At 34.6% G+C, this 6,156-nt stretch overlaps 1 pseudogene; it reads right to left on the bottom strand.

Moving 5' to 3' along the window:
- Window positions 1-3,999: 3,999 nt before the first annotated feature.
- On the bottom strand, window positions 4,000-5,548 carry LOC100683729 (annotated as a pseudogene).
- Window positions 5,549-6,156: the final 608 nt, after the last annotated feature.

Raw genomic sequence — 6,156 nt, 5'->3', positions numbered from 1 at the left:
AATAGAATTATATTCTAGCATATGTGATGATGATGCTACCACAAATCAAAAAGTGATGTTGAAATCGAACAATTTAGGTTACATTTAATGTAAGTCACTAGGTTTGATTAATGGCGTTTAAAATAAAAAGTTGAACTATATATGCCCATTTGACATCATTTCCCATATTAGAATAGCTTTTTCTAAGTATTCTCCTGACACCTCCTTATAGTCATTTTAGACACAATATACATCAATATACGTTCTATAAGCTAGATTCACCTATAGATAGCTAGTCTATATAAGACTTTATTGTTTGCAACATATTACCATAGATTCAGTAATGCTGATTTCATTTGTTTTATTTTATTGTTGTGCTTTCCCACATAGGTCATTTTTTCTCTTTTGACAATTTAACAAAATCATTAGCTAAAAACCTATCATTTGAAAAAAATGACAAAATACACCCTAGCATAGAAAATAGTATATTGCTTTCAACAATATTACTTTATTTTACTGTATTCATCTGTTTTAAGTTTTGAATTCATTTTTCAGAGTAACTAAATATATGAATGAGTTTCCAAACCCTTCTGAAGCATTTGTCAATAATATTTTGTGCCTGTTGCCAAATTAGAAAAACCACTAAAGTATACTTGGGCAAGCCAGGAAATTAATAATAAATGGAAAACTAAGGTCCACAGCTATTATCTGTCATTTCAAAATATTTTATTTAATATGCTTTAAAGGTTTGAGTCAAACCATTTTTTTAATGAAAAAATGATTGGAGACATTAATTATATTAATGAGCTTAATGTGCATCTAGTAAGTGGACCACTTGTCCTCTAAAGGACTAGAAATGCTGCACTCATAGTTTATTACAGATTTTTTTTTTTTTTTTTTTTTAGTTCTCCACTTACAGGCTTATATAGAAAGAATAGTACCTTCCATTATTTACTGATGGGCAAATCGGGGAAATTCAAATTTAACTATTCTCCCTACGATTGATGTGAGAGCCATTGGCATACACTGTGTAGAAGAATACTTTTAAATTGCATGCCTGTGTGACAGCTTTTAGTGATACAGTTTATCTTAATTTTGCATATTATATATCTTCTTGTGAAAATTATAAAAAAAGAGCTTTTTTAAAAGCAGCATTTTCTAATACAAAACTGCACAGATTGTATTCCACTTTTCACACTGGCTGGGTGATTAGAGAAATGTTTTATTTATCTGATTTATTTGCTGTCCATATAAAGACAGGTGACAAACTATCAGTCCTGAGAATACCTAGCATTTCAGTCACGCATTGCATTTTGGTCAGACATGTTATGAGCTACATATGGTAGAGATAGAGACAGAGACAGAGACAGAGATAGACAGAGATAGATCCTTGCTGTACGTACCTAAGATAACTTTAGTGCAGACTATGTCTGAGTAGTTTAACAATCTGCACTTCATTTCTAAAAGAACTTATGTTCAAAATTCTCTTTCCTATTTGACTGGCCTCCTATTATTTAATCCATCTGCCTCAACAGGCCCCCATTTTTAACAAGGAAATTCAGCCTTTTTTATTTTCACCTGAATCACTGGAACAACCTAAAGAAAAGGACTCTTCTTGTACAAGGTGTGGTTTGAGATCATTGAGTATTACTTAAAAGAACAAAACAAGCTGTCAAACTTATGAAATCAAAAATAGATGATTTTAATAAGGGTTTTTTTAAGGTGATCATAACCTAGTGAAAGGTTTCAAAATGTTTTTAACTGAAATGTGAACCAAATTCATAATAGTTTTTTATCTATTACAAAATGGCTCTCAGGCTAACTTGATAAGTAATACCAACCGACTCTTAAGTTCCAACAAAAACAAGTATTTAGTATCCCAGGCATTTAAAAGCAGAAATCAATTATTTGAGGTTATTTGGATGAGAAAAAAAAGATAGAAATGTCAGAAGTGATTCAACCTTCTAACTTGTTCCAAAGTAATAACCAAAGTAGGACAGTCTCAAGATCTGGTGGTTATCTCTGAGGAATGTACCTGGTAATCTACTGAGGTGATTTTAATGTATCCACTTAATATATAACTTTTCTGTATTCTTCATTTTCTGATGCTTGATATGTTCTTAGAAAAAACATTCCTGGGGATTTAGACTGAGCCTATGAGTATCATCTAAGCAAACAATGCATTTACCTCAGTAGCACCACCCTCCTATAGAGTCTTAATTATCTTATAATTCCCTAGAAACATATAAAGCCAGTTGCTAGGGATCAGAAGCTTTTGAGATCTTAACTTTTACTTCTACTCTAAGACTTTTACATACAAAGCCCTTAAATACAATATGATGTCCCAGTATGGATCTTGGAACAGAAAGAGGACATTTGTGAAAGTTTTAGAAAGCATAAAGTCTGGAGTTCAGTCAATATTATTGTAATAATATTAAATGCCTTTGTTTTGATGAATATGCCGTTGTTACATGTTAACATTAGAGTAGACTGGGTGAAAGGTATATGAGAACTCTATAATATCTTTGCAACTTTTCTGTAAATCTAAATTATGCCAAAATGAGTTTAAAAATTATTGAAGTTCTTAACATTTTGTTGGCTTATTTGAAGCTACGACTGAGACATAGGAGCAGAGGTCAACCTGTTGGCTTAACTCCTCTGTCTCAAGAAAACAAATAAAATAATTAAAATATTTGGGGGTTAGATAATGAGGACTAATTTGCCTTTTCATTTTTTAAAAGAATTGATTATGTTAACTTTGCATTTGCCTATATGATTTTTCTTTTAAAACAAGTTATTCTTGCATTTTTAAAATGGTAGAAAATAGCTTAAAAATGTAAAGCAATAAACCTTCATTCAACCATTATTCTTTAGTCTCTTCTACCAAAGACTATGACTTTTAAGTTTTTCTGATTTTGGTTACTTCTATGTTTCAGCAATATATATGTTTTTAGCCTTGATCTTTATTTAATTCTTTAGATGCATAATTTTACTGGACTTAAAAAAATTACAACCAATCTCCTTCTTTCCTTTTCTTAATAAAATTATAGCAATGCCCTTGCATTCTCTGCTAGACACTTCTGTAATGTGTCATTCCTCCAGAGAGTGTATCCTTCTAATCACCGCCAAGTGACGTGAAATATCAGCACTCCTATCAATACTTTTTCCACTTTTCATTTTTTCTCAGTCAACTAAGACTGTATTTTCCATTTTCCATGTTAAGGTGTATGTTCTTTTCTGTAGCCATCATAGCATTGCTAGTGTTCTATGTTTATTCTAAAATATAATATCCAATATGATTTGTTCTATAAATATTATTAAATGCAGGATCATGTACTAGGATCTGTTAATCTTTACAAGACTCTCAGGTAAATGACCCTGAATATACCTAGTGTGAAGTTCCACTGGATCTCTAATTGCATTATAAACTTTCATAGGAGAGGTTATCATGGTTTTTATTATTTTTATTTTTAGATTTTGTTTTTCTTGTCATTTTTCTTTGCCTTTTTTTCTCCTGGATATTCATAATGTTTTTATTTGTGTCTGTGTCTACTTATTCTGTCTTATGTCCTACTGTGCCTAAGATTCTGCTTGTGTACTTTGGTCACCTGAATCTTATATCTCCAAATCTCCTTTATTCATGAGTTCTAAACTCTGTGGCCAATCTGAAATTATTGTTCTCTGGACCTGCTGCACTGCTTAGACCCAAAGACTCTTCTTCTCTACTCTAGTCTGACTCCATTTGTTTATTTTTAAAATGTTTTTAAGGAAAAAGATGAAATCTCGTCTCTACTTACAGGACACTGCATGACATGAACTTCCACATAGAAATAAGAAACCCACTGAGAGGAGAAGTTTCATACACTATGTACAGTTTGGAATTCTTCAAGTATAGTTTCCTTGTAAAAAGTGCTACGATAACAAAACACATTTAAAAACAGTTCTTAGTAGAGAAACAATAAGACAAACTTATACCAGACTTGGTATACAACAAACAGGTTTATTCCTCAGCTACACAATCTAAAAGTTAAAGGTCTCAAGAGTACCATCCTGAACTTGGAATGTATAGCCTTCAGAGGCTGTTTTCTGGCACAACATTTGGATCTTCCTCTTCCTCTTCCTTGATTCCTTCCCAATCAAATTTGGTGACGCTTTGTACATAGACTCATTTTCGTGGTTTTGTAGAGCTTCGGTTTTGTCCAAACCTCCACATTCTTCCATCATTATACTAAATTTCTCAATTTTACCTAGTCTTTCAACTGCCTAAATGATGTCTGAAGCGGCATCCAGAATACCCAGAATACATTTGGTATCTTATGCAGTTGAGAGGTTCATCAATGGTTCTTTTATGCCATAACAAATGAGGAACACAATCTGTTCAAACATTCCACTACTTCTATAGTTGGTTATGGCCCCAACAGCTTCCTTTAGGGTCTTAAAGTCTGCCTTGGAGAGAACACCAATGAGGAATGGGATTAATCCATGATTTTCAACTTTCTGTATTTGATCCTGGTAACTGGCTGTGATGTTTGATATTGTCCATGTAGCTTCCTTTTGAATATTAGTTTTGGGGTTCATGAGTAGGCTGGGAAAGATAGCTTAGTGCTCCTGCATCTATTATACCCTGAATCTGTTCATCTGTTCCAGTGACAACATTTCCTACATCACAACGGGCAATTCTATAGCACCTAGATGCTTCACAATTTGGGGCACAGCTTCTGTTTTCACAACCATTTCAATCCATTCATTTGGACCAGCAATAAGGTAGGAAATGGCCCAGCAGATATCTGCTAATACTTCTGGATCATCATGATGCAGGAGACGAACTAAGGTGGGAAGAATCTGCTCTACCTCATCTAACAGGACTTGTTTCAACAAAGGTTTGAAAATGTTCAATAAGGTTATGTAAGTAACTACACTCTAAAGATGACATATCAGGAACTTCAAGGAGAGTCAACAGTGAGTCAGCTGCCCATATTTGATAACCACGTCTCAGAAAACTGAACCATCACCTGTAGTATTAGAGCCCACGCAGCTCATTCCCTAATGATGGGTGAGGGAAGATGTCAACAGAGGAATGAATGTTGGGGTAGCACTTCCATCTACCACAACCACAGTCTTTCCAGAGGCAGTGTTAGTGAGCGCCCAAGCCAATTCAAACTGAATAGGACTCCAATCAGTTCTGCCCAAGAAGGACACATATTTTGGAATCAAACCAGCCTGATTATGTGGTCTGTGGGGGGTTGTTTTTCTCTAGAAAGCTGTTTCCTAGCAGCTTGAGTAGCCTGGAGCTGACTTTCTAAATTGTTGCTATTTGTGACCTTGATGATGCCATCAACAGACCAATTCATAGTGCCCTGGCTGTTGAAGATTCCTGCAGTGGAAAAGTAGTGTCATCAGGAAATGAGCTTACATTTCTCCTTTTCATCATTTGGTCATTCTCCTTAGATTTCCTCAGTTCTACCTTAACTTCTTTTCATGCTGCCTCATTCTCCATACTGTCTTTCCCCCTGTTCTTGAAAATGTTAAGCTGGGAAGTTTGTGAATTAGCATTCTCATTGGTGGACATGGTTAGGAAACAAAGAAACAAAGCTACATGGCTGGCTCAGGCTTTCACAGGATGCAGTGTGGGGCATCACAAGATGCAGGTCAGCTGCCCTCAAAACGTCCAGCATGGCTCAGCCCAAAGATGATGTGCTGACTCCATTGGTTTAAATTAAATTTTAAATTTTAAATTTTAATTAAAATTATTTTTTAATAATTTAAAAGAAATTCTGGGATGCCTGGGTGGCTCACTGGGTTAAGTGTCTGTCATCAACTCAGGTCATGATCTCAGGGTCCTGAAATCATGTCCCCATGTCAGGTTCCATGCTCAGTGGGGAGTCTACTTCCCCTCTCTCTCTGCTCCTCCCCTCTGCTATCTCTCTCTAAAATAAATAAAATATTTCTAAAAATATTTCTTGTTATCTGAATCTTTTCTGTAGCAACCAGTTCCTGCTTTGTGTCTGCAAAATGTATTAGAAGACATTTACTGTAGTCATTTTTTTTCGGTAGTCTTTTTTAATGCTATCTTCAATTTATCTGCATTAGCTCACTGTCTAGGAATCAGATCTTTGGTTTGTATGTACTTGTCCTCTAATGTTTCTCATGTTTTTCTTAATATACTGGCAATACGTG

The sequence above is a fragment of the Canis lupus genome, chromosome 12 (assembly GCF_011100685.1).
Source record: "Canis lupus familiaris isolate Mischka breed German Shepherd chromosome 12, alternate assembly UU_Cfam_GSD_1.0, whole genome shotgun sequence".
NCBI lineage: Eukaryota > Metazoa > Chordata > Mammalia > Carnivora > Canidae > Canis > Canis lupus.
The sequence above is the reverse complement of the archived record's forward strand: the minus strand, read 5'-3'. Positions and strand labels throughout refer to the sequence as shown.